We start from the raw sequence: 17,866 nt of genomic DNA, 5'->3' as shown, positions 1-17,866 counted from the left end.
TACAACACTAGTACGCTTACAAGACATGCAAATTTTTCATTTAAAATGTTATTTTTAGGTATTTTGAAATGTGAGCCTCTAATCTAAGGGTATGCATAAACTTCTAAAAGGGGGGTGTATTTGTGTCACCTACTTTCTTGCTTGGAGCCGCACTTCATGCCCTGGGAGATGGAGAGCACGATGCTACTGACGGTGTCAGCTTGGGTCTTTAGGGAAGGACACGCCAAGACGAAGCAGAAGTGCAGGGCACATACTGGGTGAAAGCCTGTGAAGGATAACGGGCGGAGGAGCTGGGGCGGGGGCAGCAGGTGAAAGGGGAAGAGGAGAGGAGGCAGGTGAGCTGGGAAGAGCCTCAGTCCTCAGCGCTTGTCAAGGACCGGACACGGCAGGAGTCTGGCACTGGGCGGGAATGGCTGGGCTCTGGGGTCCCCTTCCCCCGCTGGCTCGCTGGCTGCAGGCAGCTTGGGAAGAAAGTGGCACGCACACCGTGCTGCAGGGATCCCAGAAGTGTGGCCGCTGGGTGCTGTCAGCTGACTTCACTCCCAGCAGCAGGTCCTCTCTTGAAGGGAGACCTAGGGCAGCTCACGTCTGTGACTGCACAGCATCTGTGTGAGTGTCAGCTTCTAAATCATAAATAATGATGCTCCCTGCACCCTCATCCGTGTTCAGAACCAACGGAGAAGGTGAAGCTGTAAGAAAGTTGAAATCAAAAAACATTAGCTTCAGCCCTAATGAAGTTAGACCAGAGCATCTGGTTGCGCTGCCCCCAGCGGGGTTTCCTAATGCTGGATTTCACTCCTGGACATGAAGGACTTCACCTCTCTCCTTATGAGCAAGTACCGCTGTCCAGGGTCTGCCTGGACAGAGGCTGCCCTGGTGAGCCTGTGTTATTATATAGGGAAGAATAAACCAGGACACGTCCCCTCTGTAGCCAGCTGGATCTGAGAGAGACCAGATAGTATGTGCAAAGGGCCTGGGCCAGCTCAGCTTTCCACCAGTGATGGCTGTTATAATTACTGTCGTCAGGACCATGATAAGGTGTGCACTGTCCTAATTCATTGAAATGTGCTTGGAAGTTTAAATCATATGGAGAAGAATGCTTAGAACCACGGAAAAGGCCACCAGCTCTGTCTAGTGCAAGGTGACAAGCTTTGTTAGGGTCTGATTGGGAGAGTAGCTGGGGTTCCACCTGCTACTATTATTAGGTCATTTCCTGGGCAGTGTCTGAAAGGCCATGATTGGGAGATGGATTAGGGGCGAAACAAGTGTTGCCTTTTCCCTGGAGAGTCTCTACCTCACTGAGTGTTTCCCATCACGTGCATGATTCGCATCAAAAGTTGTTTTCCAGAACCTTAGTCTGCTGTCTTTTCCAATTGTCACATGGGGGCTGTAAACTGCAGCAAGCCTGTCACCTTAGCTAACAGGGGGATCCTTCCCCATTATTTCTTCAAATGTGTGAAAACTTATTTACTTCCTAAATAATTTGCCTTGCTGAGGAACATCATTTCATAACCCTAATATGACTAAGTAACATGGCTTCATCTCACCGAAATATGAGATCCCAGAAACTGTTCTGAGTCACACAAATGCCATCCCTGTGGCCTTGTTACCAGGGGCGGTTGGTCTGTGATGTCGTGATGAAACACAAAACCATTTCTTCCTCAGAAACATGGGAACTGTGCATTTGTTCCTAAAATGCCTTCAGAGACTTAGAAGTAAACGTTGCTGAGGGAGGGAGCATAATCTGAGCTGCCAGTGGTGGATGATTCTGCGACGGGGCACTCAATGGTTACCAGTGTTTCCAGAATAAACCATGTCCTGAATTCAGGTGTTGTGTTCTTGCATATGTCTCACTTGGTCTCATAATTCAGTTACAATCATTCTTTCCTACTGGATATTCAAGTGGACTAGTGTATCACTGGGCAGAAGGTAATGTGGATCATGACTTCTCTGTAGTCTTCTCATTTAGGTTATCCATCCTTTTCCAACTTGGTCATCTCTCTACCAATATTTTTTAGTAAGAGAAGTTTCTGGTACTTTTATTTAGAGATCACTCAGCTTAATTCCCCATCACTGGCCTTATCTCACTTCTCTCCTACCTTTGGTTCCCGGCCTCCAACCTTACAGGCACTGCTGATCATCTCAACCCACCCTTAACCTGCATTCTTGGGCAGGGCCATAGAGTAGGAACACAAAGTCACTTGGGTTTCCCAGCATATATAACCATAAGAACTGTATTTTTGATCCAGAAGAAGAATTTTGAGAGCACATCGTCAAATTTTCTCATTTCACAGAACTGGTTTTAAAATAGACTCTAAATAGTTCTTTAACTTGCCCAAGTCCATGTCGTTTGTTAATGTCAAAATCTTTTCTTTTCTGTTTTCCTTCCTTCCTTCCTTCCTTCCTCCCTTCTTTCCTTCCTTCCTTCTTTTCTCTCTTTCTCTCTCTCTCTCTTTCTCCCTTTCTCTCTTTCTTTCTTTCTAAAACACAATTTCTCTAATCATTTTCCCTTTCTCTCTTCTGGAAATTAGAATTAGTTTTGTTGAAGGAGAAAATATCGCCACGATTATAGCTTTGACTGAAGCTTTATTACATCAGCAAACATTTCACTAAAGTTTGGAACATCAAATTTAAAAAGTCAAACAATTTCTGAAATTATTTATTTGTGTTGTTTATACTGTGGACTCTAAAGTTTTATTATCATTATTTTGATTGAAATTTCATGGACTGCAGTATGCTTTGATTTGACCCACTGCAGCGCAATGCCAAGAATGAGATGATTAGCAATTTTATACTGCTAATTGATTGTCTGGCATCTGATATAAATGATAATGCTATCCATAAACCAGCAACTCATAGGCAAAATTGTTTGAAAAAGAAACGCCTGGTTAACACCCATTCCAACAATTCCAACTCCCGATAATTTAGATCAGTTTTATTTCTTACAAAATATTTAATTGAAAGAATATCATTATAAAAAACTTAGCACCTATTTAAAAAAAAAACATGACTTTTCTCACCTTCTTTCCTTCATCCTTTGCAAGTAAGTCCTCTAGAAGTTTCATTAGTGAAAAATCTCTCAAGCTTTTTTGTCTGAAAAATGTTATTTTGTGCTTTTCTTTTTTAAAGGCAATTTTACTGTGCAAAAATTCAAGGTTAATGGTTATTTTCTTGCAACATTTTAAATATATTTGCCCATAGTTTTATCAATTCTGTACTTGTTAAGAATTCTGATTGCCGTATCTTTTTTCAGGTGACTATCTTTTCTCTCTGGCTGCCTTGACAATCTGCTCTTTATCTTTGCTGCTCCTCAGTTTTACTATGATGTGCTTCTGTGTGGGTTTCTCTTTATCCTTCTTAGGATTTGTTGTGCTTCTTGGATACGAGAATGGGCGTCCTTCATTAGTGCTGAAAGTGTTTCGCCTATTGCCTCACCAAGTGTTGGTTCTCTGCTACCTTCTGTTTGTTCTTTCTCTGTCCTTCATGACTCAACCTACCTTTCTGTTTCACTGTGACTCTTTGATGTTTTCTGTTTTATGGTTTTGTTTGTTTGTTTGTTTGTCATTCAATTTGCTAATTTCTCTTCAATTTTATTTACTCTGATGTTTAACTCTTTTTTGAGTTTCTCATTTCAGGTATTTATAATGTTCATTTTTACAGGTTTTATTTGGTTCTTTTTTCAAATATACCCGATCATTCTTTAATTAATACATGAAATGTCTTTTAAAAATAATCTGTATCTGAAATTTCATTATCTCCATTCTGTGTAAGTCAAATTCTGCAGTTTATTTTTTCTGAAGACTCATGCCTATGGTTATTTCCTTCTACATTTTGTCTTTTTGACCACCACATTCATTGGATTTTTATTTGTGGGAATTTTTTGAAGTTGGATTAAATGCTTATTTATTTTCTATTTGTTTTCTGAAATACCTAAAGATACTGCCAATTTGGGAACACCTTAAACTACATATTTGGCTTTAAGTTTTATTTTTTGTTTTGTTTGCTATTTGTCCTCAAGCTCACATTAGTGTGTGTATACAATTAAAAATCTCAACAGAGAGTTGTTCCTTCCTTTTTTCCTCTCCAACCAATGCTAACACTGAGACAGCAAATTTCCCACCATTTTCAGAACCAAAGCTTGGGCCCCCATTTCACCTCACATATTGGCTCATTCAAACCCAAGTTACAGCCAGTGTTTCTCAGTGAGTAGTCTTGTACCTGTATTACCAACATCACCTGGGAACTTGTCAGCACTACACATTCTAGGGCCCCATCCCAGACCTACTGAATCAGAAACCCTGAGGTGGGACCCAATAATATGTGTTCTTAAAAGCCCTCTGAGCATTCGGATGCATGCTCAAGTCTGAGAACCACTGTCCTAGGGTCTAGACCATCTGGGATCGGCAAATGCTTCAAAGCAAACAATAATCTCAGTGCTTGTTTACTAGTCTTGATTCAATATCATTCATCATTTCTGGCTTCTTAGAAGTTCATTATAAAAGCACCAGTTCAGCCACGTATTCAGGAACCTGGAGGTCGTCACTCTAAGTGAAGTGAGGCAGAAAGAGAAAGAAAAATACCATATGAGATCGCTCATATGTGGAATCTTTAAAAAAAAAAAAAAAGACAAGTGAACTTATTTGCAACACAGAAACAGACTCACAGACATAGAAAACAAACTTATGGTTACCAGCAGGGAAAGAGGGTGGGAAGGGATAAATTAGGAGCTCGAGATTTGTGGACAGTAACTACTATATATAAAATAGATAAACAACAAGTTCATACTGTACAGCACAGGGAAATATATTCAGTATCTTGTAGTAACCTATGGTGAAAAAAATATGAAAATGAATATATGTATATTCATGTATGACTGGAGCATTGTGCTGTACACCAGAAACTGACACAATATTGTAAACTGACTATACTTCAATAAAATATATTAAAAAATTAAATTTAATTTAAAAAAAGAATCAAATGGAGAGGTAGGGTGATAAATAGATTAGATGATGATTATAGAGAGATAGGAAGAAAGAATACATAAATGGTAGATACACATATCAATGGATATCTACAAATACACAAATAAAATACATATATACATATCTACAAATGCGTGTACATACATACCTACATATATAACACATAGTCTGGAGTGATACATATCAAAGTGACCTCAGGAATTATCTTCCAGGAATGGAGAAGAGGTAGGAGCAGACTTTGCAGAATGTAATCTTCAACTTTCTTAATTTATGTATAATACAAATATATATATGGCAAGAATTATTTTATATTTATAAAACTAAAACATGTTTTTATTAAAAAAACTTAAAAGACTTTATGCTTCTCAAAAACTCAGTGGCAAGTTTAGAGGGGGAATTTTCTCCATACATTCGACTCTAAAGCCGCCAGTGGTTTTCGGTGATGAATGCTATTTTTCCATCGTATTTTCACAGAAAGCATGAGCGCTTTGACTCTTGCTGTACAATTGCTTCTACATAGAATATTCAACAAGCCTGCATAAGGTGGTCATTCTTCAGGAAACCAAGCCCTTGCAGTGCTAAATCAAGCAGCCCTCTACTGCACTTTAAAATATTAATGATCTCTTTTGTCAGAAAAAATTATATGTGGAAACTAGAAAGTACCACACAAGTGTGAAGGATCTAATGTGGCTATCAGAAGTATTATTATTACTGTTTTTTACTAAAAATAAATTTTTTTCTGCATCCATGAACTATTGGTGGAATGCACTTTGTGTTTCCTGAGAGGCAGAATTTTCTCTCTGCCCTATTAAGTTCTCTGCATTATTAAAGTACCATGTGATGTGCTGTTTTGTGAGGGGCTGGACAGAAGGGACATTCTCTCTTTCAGGATGCCATGCAGCAGTTCATGTATGATATTCATAAGCATGATCTTTAATTTAATTTTTTTGACAAGCGCAGTGAAGGGTAAAATCAGGCACTCATCATTTTGACTTTTTCATCACTCAAACGAGCTCAGTGATTGACCAGCTTTTCAAAAAAAAAAAAAAAAAGAGAGAGAAAATAAAGCAGGACTGAGGAAAAGGAAAAGGAGTTTTCTCATGAAGAAAAGTGTTGTTTTATCCTCTCGACCTGAACATACCAAGAATTTAAGCAGAATGTAAATTTCTATGGTAGAAATCAGAATACAGTAAAAGCCTGTGTCACCATCTTGCTTTAATTACAGTCTTTGCAGTCTGCTTGCGTCAGGGCCACTCTGAGCTACCCCGCTGCCGCAAATTGGTAGGGGGACCCAATTTGCAGCAAATTAAAAGAGTCTATTTAATTTTCAGTCGCTCTCTCCACATTTACCCATCAGAGCCGTGGTCATGACCACGGTGTCCTGTTTCAGGTTCAGTCTAGGATTTTGAATGGGACTTCGAGAATGTGGCCATTGAGGCATTTTCCACAGTGAGAAGGGCGGAACCTATCTGCAGCATAACCATGGGTCCCAAGAGACCCGGAATGACCCTATTTGTGCCTGCTGTCCTTGGCACAGTATTAGCAATGTTCCGTTCACTCTCGGAGGTGACAACATACGGCCCCTCCTACCTATAGAGAAAGAGTTCAAATAGAGGGTGGACATTTGTCATTTGTGAACTTTTGAATGATGGCCATTCTAGCTGGTGTGAGGTGATACCTCATCGTAGTTTTGATTTGCATTCCTCTGATAATTAGGGATATTGAGCATTTTTTCATGTGCCTATTGATCATTTGTATTTCTTCCTTGGGAAATTGCTTGTTTAGGTCTTCTGTCCATTTTTGGATTGGGTTGTTTGTTTTTTCTTATTAAGTCATATGAGCTGCTTATATATTCTGGAGATCAAGCCTTTGTCAGTGTCATCTTTTGCAAAAATTTTCTCCCATTCCATAGGTTGTCATTTTGTTTTGTTTATGGTTTCCTTTGCTGTGCAGAAGCTTGTAAGTTTAATTAGGTTTCATTTGTTTATTCTTGCTTTTATTTCTATTGCTTGGGTAGACTGCCCTAAGAGAACATTTTTGAGATGTATGTGAGATAATGTTTTGCCTATGTTTTGTTCTAGGAGGTTTATTGTATCTTGTCTTATGTTTAAGTCTTTGATCTTGTGGTAGCTCACAGCAAAAAAGAGTGTGACAATGAATATATGTATTTTCATGTATAACTGAAAAATTGCTCTACACTGGAAATTGACACAACATTGTAAACTGACTAGAACTCAATGAAAAAAGTTAAAACAAAAATAAAAATTAAAAATATATACAAATACATAAATATTAGAAATAAAGAAAAATAGCAAATATAAAAACAAACAAACAAAACAAATAGAGCATGGACAGAGCTCTCCATGGCCAGGTTCTACTTCCCTACTTAGATGGTATTTCTAACCGGAAAGTCAGTTTCCTCATTAAACGGAGGAGAAATACCTACCTTGTGGACTCTTTAGGAAGATTTAAGCAAGGTGATATCTGGAAGCTACTGGGAGTAATCTCTGGACAGAAAATCCAGTGAAAGAGTATTGAATCTGAAACAGGAAGAGCTCCCTCCCACCAAAAACTCACCTACCTTGTTTGTTCACGTGTGAAATTCCTTTTAATGTGGACAAAATAGTTTTGCAAGTAGAGGTAAGATTTTTAAATGCATTGACTGAATCTCACACCTCGCTAGACTTTTTCCTCTTCCCTCTCCCTCAGGTCTGCTCAGCGCCCTGCCTCCCTTCCACATCCATTCCTGCCCCAGATGGACTTGCTCCCAATCTGTCTTCTCCTTCCTGGTCTCATTCCTTCAAGTCAAGATTCCCAAGAAACTGGTCTGCCCTACATGTTCATACAGCCTCTCTGCCCAGTCAGTCCTCAGCCTCCACTCACTGCCTCTAAAGCTTCATAAGGGGCACCAGGTTAGGTCAGGGGCGTGAGGGAGGAGGTGGACTCTGATTATTGGCTGTTAGCTGAGACCTGCCTCTGAGACATCCATTGTCTAGCCCCAGGGTCTCTGGAAGTTTGGTAACTCGGTTATTTCTGTAAGATGCTGGAAACAAGGATTTCTCTTCTGAGGCTGGGCCTTGTTCCAACTGCCTGTGGTCTTGTGCTCCTGGATGAGTGTTTCTTAAACTGTGGCCAGGAGAACCCCTTGGAGGGTCCCAAAGCCCATTCAGGGGAGCCACAAGTTCAAAATGAATCTCACATTAGAGCTATGCTCTCTGAAGTCTCCATTTCACCTGGAACATGGTGCAAATGTGTCCCCCTGGGATTGTGCAAAGTAGTCATGGTGCCACAGAGATACCGCACGACGTCCTCCCTCCAACCACACCAGCCTAGCTCCCACCACCCAGATACAGCTTTTCGAAGTATTCACTCCACATACTTTTGTTAAAGGCCTGCTATTTAACAGTGTAGGAACTGTTCTAGGTACTGAAGACACACACGCTCTTCTTTCTTGGGGCTTTATGTTCTAGTGGGGGAGTGGTGGTGGCAGTCGATGGATTTTAAAACAATGGATGGAATATATATTAAGTCAAATGGTGGCCTATGCAGTATTATGTATCTACAGCTACCTGCAATTTTATCACAAAACTTAGCAGCTTAAAATAACAATAGCATTTATTATCTCAGACTTTCTACAGATCAGGAATTTGAGAGTGGCTTACCTTGATGGTTCCAGGTCAGAATATCCCATGATAGCATATGACATTCTAGGTCATAAAGTCTAGGTCACAAGAGTGTGGTTTCTGCCTGGCTGTCTCTTGGATCACGTGCTCTGGGGTAAGGCAAGCTGCCATGTCCTGAGGGCACTCCAGCGGCACTGTGGGGAGATCTCCACAGCAAGGAACTGAGGCCTCCTGCCAACAGCAACCATCGATCTAAAACACATTGGCGTGAGCCATCCTGGCTGGAATCAGATCCTCTGGCCCCAGGCAAGCCTTCAGATGATTGCAAACCTGGGTGTCATCTTGACAACAACTTCCTGGGAGACCCCAAACCAAGTGTCACATAAGAAAACGAGACAGGGAAGAGGAAGTAGGGGATGTCCATGTGTGTATAAGTTGGCAGTGGTGGGGAGACGTAGGAGAAAGATGGGTTAAGTTTTCAAATATGCTGGACCTCACTGATTATTAAGCTGAAATTTGAGAATAAACCTGAAGAACATAAAAGAGTGAGCTGAGCAGACATCTGGGAAAAGAGTCCCAGGAAAGGAAACAGCAGGTGCCAAAGCCCTGATGAGAGAGGGGTCCGACTTATTCTAAGAAAAGCAAGGAGGTCAGCGGGAATTACTGGACAGGTCACAGGGGCTGATCGCAGAGAGGAGATGACCCCACGCCTGAGTGTGTGTCAGAATCACCTCTGGCATGTTAAACCCGGTCTCAGATTCAGGAGATCTGGGATGCTCAAGAATTTGCATTTCTACTAGCTTCCCAGGAGATGCTGTGGCCTTGGACTCCACTTCTAGAGCCACTGCCCGGGACATGGTGGGCCACCATGAGAACTGTGGCTTTTTCTCTGAATGGAGTGAGAGGGGAAGCAGATAAGGCACGTGATCTTACTCACGTTTTAGAAGTAATCTGATGGTCGCGTTGATAATGGATGGGGTGGGGGGAGGGGCAGCTAAAGGTGGAAACAGTCGATTGGAGCAAGAAATCCTGGTGGCTTGTTCCAAGCAGCGTTGAAGGGCAGAGTGAGAATTGGTCTGAGTCTGGACACATTTTACAGGTGAAGTCAGCAGAGTTCACTGACATTGGCTGTGGCATCGACAGAGAGAGGGGAGTCAGGGATGAGTCTTTTCACCTTCTCTGCAGCTAACGAACCTAGACTAGAAGTTGGACCCTGCTTATACCTCATCCAGACTTTCTAGTAAAAAGAATTCTTCCCATCCGTACCCTTCGTCATGTCTGTCCAGGTAGTTCTGGCTCATGACCACCCTAGGAAAGCCTTGTTAACCCATCTTAAGGCTCAGTTTCCAATGAAGCAAAAGCAAAATATTCAAGAAAATTATCATAAATATCAGCAGAAAGAGAGAAAACACCAGTGTTAGTGAAGACGAGAACTCACAGGAAAGATTAGTTTTGACGATTTAGATATTGTGGATTCCAATGTATTCTCTTCTCAAGAGGTGTTTATTACTGTTGTTTTATTTTCAATCAGCAACTTCCCAGTTAATAGATGATCGTGGAATTGCTGCCATTTATGATTTCCAAGCGTAGGAGGGATGAAGGAAAGGCAGGAAGGATGGGAAAAAGGAAAAGAGAGGAGAAAAAGAAAGTAGAAGGGAGGGAGAGAAGAAGAAAAGAAAGGGAAGCTACAATTGCATGCCGGCGGAAGGAGCCTCAACTGGGAGGCAAGGCACCTGAATCCCGTTTTCATCTCTTAGGCACATGATCAAATTCTTCACCTAATATCCCTGGGGTCCCCTCTAGAGATCAAATTCTGTAATTCTCCATAACCATTAAATTCAGGGAAAACTGATTCTTTATGAGCTCTTTCCTTCATACCCAGTAAATATTCCCATCCTTAATTGAAAAGCTCTGAATCATGGGTTTCAATAGTCAGATAGGTCCCTGAGAACAACAGAGACCACCTCTCATTTCACAGCTGGGGAAAATTTCTTTTAAGAGTCCTCCAAAATTGTCTAGAGGACTCACTCACATGAAAGGTGATCCTAAGTTAGCGCCTAAAAAAACAAGGGAAAAGAACAGTTTATCAGGGCACATACAGTGGGTCTTTTAATAGTAGTGTTTTTAAGTATCTTTTTTTAAGTCTTACAGGTGTGAGTAATTCCAACCAAATGTGTTTTACTATTTGTCTATTTTGATTGCCAGAACTGAGGGGAGCGCATGCGTCATTTATCATTTATAAAGATGCATTTATCCTTGTTTTGTTGAAAGCTCAGTCCCTGGGTTTATAGAGCTAAAACATTAGGATGACTTTTTTTTTCAGTCTTGGTACCATGCCTATAGGACATCTGACAGTTTGTAATATTAGATACTAATTTTTCAGCAGAGAAACGTTTTGTTTCGTCTTTAAGGCTAAGTATCGCTATTTGAACAGTATTGGATTTTCACATTAGATTTTTCACATTAGGATTTGGCCATTATATTTCAAAATTTCAATTTTCTGGTGTAACAAAGTTGTGCTTTCCTCCTATACCTGAGAGAGCCTTAAAACTGTCTGCCCCCACCAGAATTACCTGGACACGCGCCACACTCTCCTAATGCCTTGCCCACGCCTGCCTGTTCTCTCCTAACTCTGTCTCTCTGGACCCATTGGACACAGTCTTAGGAAATGACTACACCTCCGGGGATCGCCCTGCTTGAGGAATGATACACAGAAAGCCAGGGTACTCTATTCTCCTTAGACAAAAACTCTACAGATCCCTTGAATCACTTCTGAGTCCTCTTTCCTGAGAATTCCCCACTGATCGCTAACAATCTTTGCTGCTGTACAAAGAAAGCAGATGCCAGGTTTGGAAGGAAAGGTGCATAGGGATGGGGAGGCTGGTTCTAGAATAAGGGCTGAAAGGGGGACAGTTTTGCAGACTGCTTGGTGAAGGGTTACACACTGTGCTCTCGTGGAAACAGCTCACGCCCTCAGTCTAAAGCTGTCGCTGATAATGGAGGCTGAACATGTGGATTCCTGCCCCATTCCCAGCCCTCCTCCAAATCAGAAAGCTACATTTTAACTCAATGCAGTGCATCTTTGGAGCATCATTTTCATATGTACTCATTTTATACACAAACAACCTCAAACTTAGAGCAAATCTGCAAGTATGGTCAAAAGAACCATTTTATTCTTGAACCATTTCAGAGTAAGTGGCAGATGTGGTGCCCCGACCCTCAATTATTTCACTGTGTATTTTCTACCGACGTGCCCAGTAGTGCTAGATGAGCAGAATAAAAAGATGAAAATTAGAAAACGAATGTTGACACACTGCTTTCATTTTCAGACCCCATTTAAGTTTCACCAATTCCTCAATAACGCCCTTTATGCATCATTCTGTTGTCACGCCCCCACTCTCCTGTGGTTTGGAAGAGTTCCACAGCCTTCAGTGTGACTTTTCTCACCTTGACGCTTTTGATGATTGCATCGAAGAAAGAAGTTACCTTGTAGAATATTCCCAGTTTTCATTTGCCTGATGATTTTTCATGCTTGGATTCGAGTTACGCATCTTTGAGAAGCCATCCCAGAAGTGGTACTGTGTTCTCTCGGCGTGACTTAGTAACAGGCGCTCCTGGTTTCAGCCCATTATCGATAACGTTGGACTTGACTGTTTGGTGGAAGCGGCATCTGTAAGGCTCCTCAACTGTGCAGTGACTCTTTTCTCCACTTATAGTTAATGTGTATCTTGTGCGGGGTGGGGGGGAATGTTGAAACTATGTTAATATCCTGTTCTTCATCAGCCATTCAAATTATCCATTTATTTGCTTATATCATTATGGACTCATGGTTTTCCACTGTCCTCAATGGATTGCTATCAAGGGCCCCTTCAGGGTGGCTTCTGTGTCCTTTTGACATGTCCCCATCATCTTTGAGCTCTTCTTTGCTTTTTGCACCTTTTAACCAGGTAGCTCGCTTTCCATTTTCCCTCCCCCATCCCTGACAGCAGCCATTTCTTTAAGGAGCTGCAATTCCGTTTAGTGGAGAATAGAATTTAGAAACCAGATCTGGGTGCTAGGTTACGTGAATCCTAATTTGAGAAACATTGTGTAAAACAGAACGGAAATTATCTTGATGCTGAGATGCGAGGAGCTAGCTGGCAGGGTCAGGCCTTCTCGGTGATGTCCTCCAGCTGCCGGATGGTCTTCCCATAGACCTTCCACTACAACAATGGCCAAGAGAGTAAGTTGCCCAATTTTGGTTAAACCAAGCATGGTTATTGAGAGTGGCTAATTAGGTAGTAGCTAGTATTTTAAAGAGCAGGAGGTGACTGGGGACCATGATACTTCCAAAAGGCAACTGTTTCAGGTCAATTCTCCATCTGTCTAAGCCAGTGTTGACCAGGCTGCCTGCGTAGCTGTGGTGACACACTGGAATCATCTGGGGAGATTTTTTAAATGCCTGTTCCTGTGTCCCACCCTTGGACCAGCTAAGTCCAATCTCTGGCAGGAGAACTTAACAGCAGTGTCTGTCTGAGCACCATGGCTGAACCTCACATGCAGTCCATGTTGTGACACAGAAGTTCGGGCATCCTGATCCCTGAGAATGTGGCTCAGCACCACTGATCCTCCCAACGCCAGGAGCAGCTGTCCTGCCTGTATTGACTGGGTACCTGGGGCAGCAACACGGACATTCCAGACATCGGAGGGGCCACTTAGCTAACACTCGTTGTGCACTCAGTCTGTGCCAGACATTGTTCTAAGCACTTCACATTAATTAACTCATTTAATCTTTATACTACTGAGTGTGTGCTACAATAGCCCCATTTGGCAGGTGAGGAAGCAGGCATAGGGAGGTCAAAGCCTTTGCAGAATGTCCTGTGGCTAGGAGCTCTGGGAAATCAGTCTAGAAATAAGGTAGATGGATGTCAGACTGTAGGCCAGTGCTTCTCAAACCCCTCAAACTCAAACTCAAATGTAAAGTTATTTGGGTTCTCAAAGCTTGGGTTTTGGGTTTCAGAATCACCTGGAGAGGTTAGAGAGAACACAGACTCATTGAAGGAGGAGAAAGGCTGGTCCTTTGCATTTTTACCAAGGTCCCAAAGATCCCAAGAACTTCTCCACAGAACAAGGAAATCCACAGGAGAAAAGGAAAATGAGGCTGGCTAGAGAAAGGTATGAAACGGAAGGGCTTGGCAGACAGGAAAGAAGCAAAGGGTCCTGGTTACTGAGAAGTTGGAGTTAAGGGGGGTGTGGATTGGGGGCTGTATTAAGAAAGACTTTGAAAACAGGCAGAGGAGTTTGGACACTTGTTTCACTGAGTGTCGGGCAGCCCTGTGACACGGTGCTTCTTGTATGACCTTAATATGAAACACAAAGTGATGCTCTGCATATGAAAGCCAGACCCCAAAACATAGACCTGACGGAAGTTTTTACCAAGGCATTTTTTATGTAATAAGTCATGGCATCATGCATTTGCTAGAGTGGAGCTACGTGGTCGGAAGACACACATTAGCACTACTTCTAGTCAGAGCTCACCCTACTGTCTAATATGGAGACTGAACATGTGCTTTGAGGATCAGTAAAGCAGCAGCACCAAAAGTAACTGAAAAAGCTTGGCTTTGATTAGCGATCATAATCGGATAACTTAAAAAGAGGTTTTCTTTTAAAGTACATGTGAAGATTGGATCAGGTAAAAAAAAATACATATATTATTTTGATATGGGGGGTGGGCACCAAAATCTCTTTGTGTTTAGGATTTCTAATAGTCTTCATTTAGCCCTTTGGTCAAATTGGGCTTATTCGTTGTATAAAACCAAATTACCAAATTACCAAAGGGTTCATATACACATGAGGTGTGCCCTTGAACGATCTACTCATTTTTTGTAAATACACCCAAGACAAAGGTAATTCCTACACTGACGGCAAGTTTCGCTGTCATTGCGGAGTCGTTTTGCTAATTTTCCTCACTGGTTGTTCTGCTGGGGAGATGATTTCCCCAGATTAACCATCGTAACCGCCATCTGTTCCTGACATAGACACGGAGATCTAAAGGGTAGCGGTCAGGAAGAATTTTAATGAGCCCTGTGTGTTCAGTCCCCGCGGACCTGCACTGACTGGCTTCCTCGCCCTTGAGCTTTGGGTTGGTTAGCCAGTGCTTCTCAAACTATTTTTCACTATTGTGATTCCTCTGGGAGCTGCTCTACACATTTTGCCCTGATTCTCTACCCCAACCATAAAATCTTAATACTACAAATATGCTGTGTATCTGTGTATAAACCGTGGCCTTTTAGAGCTAAGGGACTTTTTTTTTTCTTTGCCCTGCCAGGAACAAATGTTTGCCCCACATTGAGAAACCATGAGCTACACCAATGAAAGGAGATTGGAGGGTAGCGGGGAAAAGTTCTTAGGCCTTTATTCTCCTGGACCCTTGTTCCCAGACAGAAACAGCCAAGACCACAGCACCTGCAGTGACCCTCTCCGTCTCTGGCTGTTGCTTGGTTCCCGTTCAGCACACCATCCTCCTCTCAGACCAACAGGGGGTAGTGGCTCCCCTCCGTCGCTGGCCTGTGGACCTTCACTCTCCTTTACTGCTTCCCTTGATTCTGCTCACATCTCTGTTTTTGGGTTTTTTTTTTTTTTTTCTGAAGTGTAGTTGATTTACAATGTTAGTTTCAGGTGTACAGCAAAGTGACTCAGTTATACATAGACGTACATACATATTTTTTCTTTTCAGATTCTTTTCCATTATATGTTATTACAAGAAATTGAATATAGTTCCCTGTGCTAGACAGTAGGTCCTTGTTGTTTATCTATTTTATATATAGTAGTGTGTATATGCTAATCCCAAACTCCTAGTTTATTCCTTCCCTCCCCACCCCTTTCCCCTTTGGTAACCACAGTTTGTTTTCCATGTCCGTGAGTCTGTTTGGGGTTTGTAAATAGAATTTTTATATATATTTTTTTGGATTCCACATGTAAGTGATATCATATGATATTCATACTTCTCTGATTTACTTCACTCAGTATGATCATCTCTAGGTCCGTCCATGTTGCTGCAAATGGCATTATTTCATTCTTTCTCATGGCTGAGTAATAGTCTATTTCATTTATATGTAGCACATCTTTTTTATCTAGTCATCTGGACATTTAGGTCTATGTCTTGGCTGTTGTAAATAGCGCTGCAATGAACGTGTGTCCACACCTTTTCGCTGCAATGAACGTGTGTCCACACCTTTTTAAATTTCCCTTCGTTAAACTCTTCACACCCTTTGGAATGTGCCCTTGTTTCCTGCTGGGGCCATAGTTGGTCTCCTCCAGTTGGAGTCCCTATCACCACCTGCAGCCAAGCCTCCAAGACACAGTCACTACCCCCAGATTCAGTTTTTACTCGTTTCTCTTTCTTTTCTGTAGTCTTGCCCTCCTTTTATTTTTCACTTAACAACATTGTTTACCCTTTAAAGTGTACCTTTGGGGGGATGGTTTGCTTTTCTTCATCTCTTCTAATTCTTCTCTTCCTGTTGCATTTTCTATGGCCTTGCATGGGATTTTGCATTTGGATATTAAGCCATGAAATCTGAAGCCCTTGCACGCTTGAAGTTTCTCTTTCTTAGTTTCACAAATACTGAAGTCACCCTCGTAAGCTGGATCCTGAATGTTTTCTCCTCCCAAGTTAGTGCTCTAAACTGGCAAGAGGGAATAACATCTGGTCCAGGAACTGTGGCTGCATAACAAGTCACCCTGAGATTCACTGGTTAAAATAGTGACGCTTATCCTGCTTACAGATCTGCACACTGCACGGGCTCAGCAGGGATGGCTTATTTCTCCTCCACTCAGCATCAGCCAGGATAGCTCAGAAATCGGGCGTTGGCAGCACCCAGATGTTTGCTCACTCACTTGTCTGACCCCTGGGCTGGGGAGACTAAATGACTGAAGGCTGGGGTAGCGAGCACTCCTTGGACGTCTTTCTAGCTGGATGTGCACTCTCTGTGTGGTCAACCAGCACGAGGGGCCCCAGGGCCGTCTGACTTCTTACCCATTGATTCAAGGCTCCCAAGGTGCGTATGTCAAGGGCCAGAGCCAGTAGGAATCCACATCATTTTCTGTGGCCTAGCCTCAAAAGTCATCCTGTATCATTCTGACCATGCTCTATCAGAAGGGACAGTTAACAAGTCCTGCCAGGTTCAAGGAGATAGAACACAGACCCCCACCTCTGGATGGAGAGTGTCAGTGTCATGTTTTTAAAGACGGTGGAATGAGATATGTGTTGGTGCAGACATGTTTTGAAAATCTAGTCTGCTGCAATATCCATTACACCTACTCACGCGCACACATACGTATGCGACATAATTTTTCAAATCTTGTGGAATGAGATTCTGAAGAAGGTACTAGAGACTGCCGATGGAAAGCAAGCAGAGGCAGGATGATGTGAGTATGGAAGTCTCAGTGTCTGTTTTATGGAATCGTGGGGCTTAGGCTTCAGGAGCGGGTGTAGCTGGGGGAATAAGAACTCTGGGTTCCTGCCTGTGCCGACTGACCTTAGCATGTCTCTGGTCTCTGTCAAGTAAAGGGTTTAATCTATGTGACCTTGGTGGTCTCCCTCAAAGCCCTCAGTCCTGTGAAAGGCTGACGTTCAGTAGTTACACCATCACCTACCCACCATTTCTCTGTCTGGTTCAAAATTACTCTCCTACGAAATTTGCTGACTCTAAGTTCTACTGCTTTTGCTGAGCAGGGAGGCACACTCTGCTGTCTCTGCAGCACCACTAAATCAAGCGTGAGCTTCGAGTTCTCGACGGCACCAAGAGTTATTTCAGGAGTTATGCTTCCTTTGTGTATGAAAATTTGCATTTTGAATGTGTGCCATCAAAGGAGTAATAGGAAATGGGAGACGGTACCGTAGCCAAGTCAAAGGAACTATATATATATAGTTTTTTATGTATATAAAAAACTGGCCCTGTTCTCTTTCTCTAAGAGGCAGTTTTGATGTTAGAGGAGGGTATAACAGCACTAAATCCAAAGGGAGGGGATATAAAAGAAATGGGGGGTACAATGAAAGACAAGCCTGAAATTGTCTACAAGGGAAGTATCGTCACATGCAATGACACCCTCCGTAGGCACTTTCTGATGGTGACGGCGCAGGCTTAGCATGGCTGAGACCCTGAACTGATAAGAGTTGTAGGTGAGGTTGCACAAACCGGTCCATGGATGTTTCTAAGTCAAGAATTTTTAAGACTCCCAGAGTGTGGCTTTATGTGCCATCACGTGTGAGAGCCACAAGCC

The 17,866-nt window shown here is 42.3% G+C and overlaps 1 protein-coding gene across 3 annotated transcripts in view; it reads left to right on the top strand.

The window, feature by feature from the left end:
• MACROD2 (mono-ADP ribosylhydrolase 2) overlaps positions 1-17,866 on the top strand; it is a 1,883,327-nt gene that overhangs the window by 1,736,669 nt on the left and 128,792 nt on the right. The gene's annotated exons all lie outside the window — the stretch shown is intronic.

Source organism: Camelus bactrianus, chromosome 19 (assembly GCF_048773025.1).
Source record: "Camelus bactrianus isolate YW-2024 breed Bactrian camel chromosome 19, ASM4877302v1, whole genome shotgun sequence".
NCBI lineage: Eukaryota > Metazoa > Chordata > Mammalia > Artiodactyla > Camelidae > Camelus > Camelus bactrianus.
This window is presented reverse-complemented; position numbering and strand designations above follow the sequence as displayed.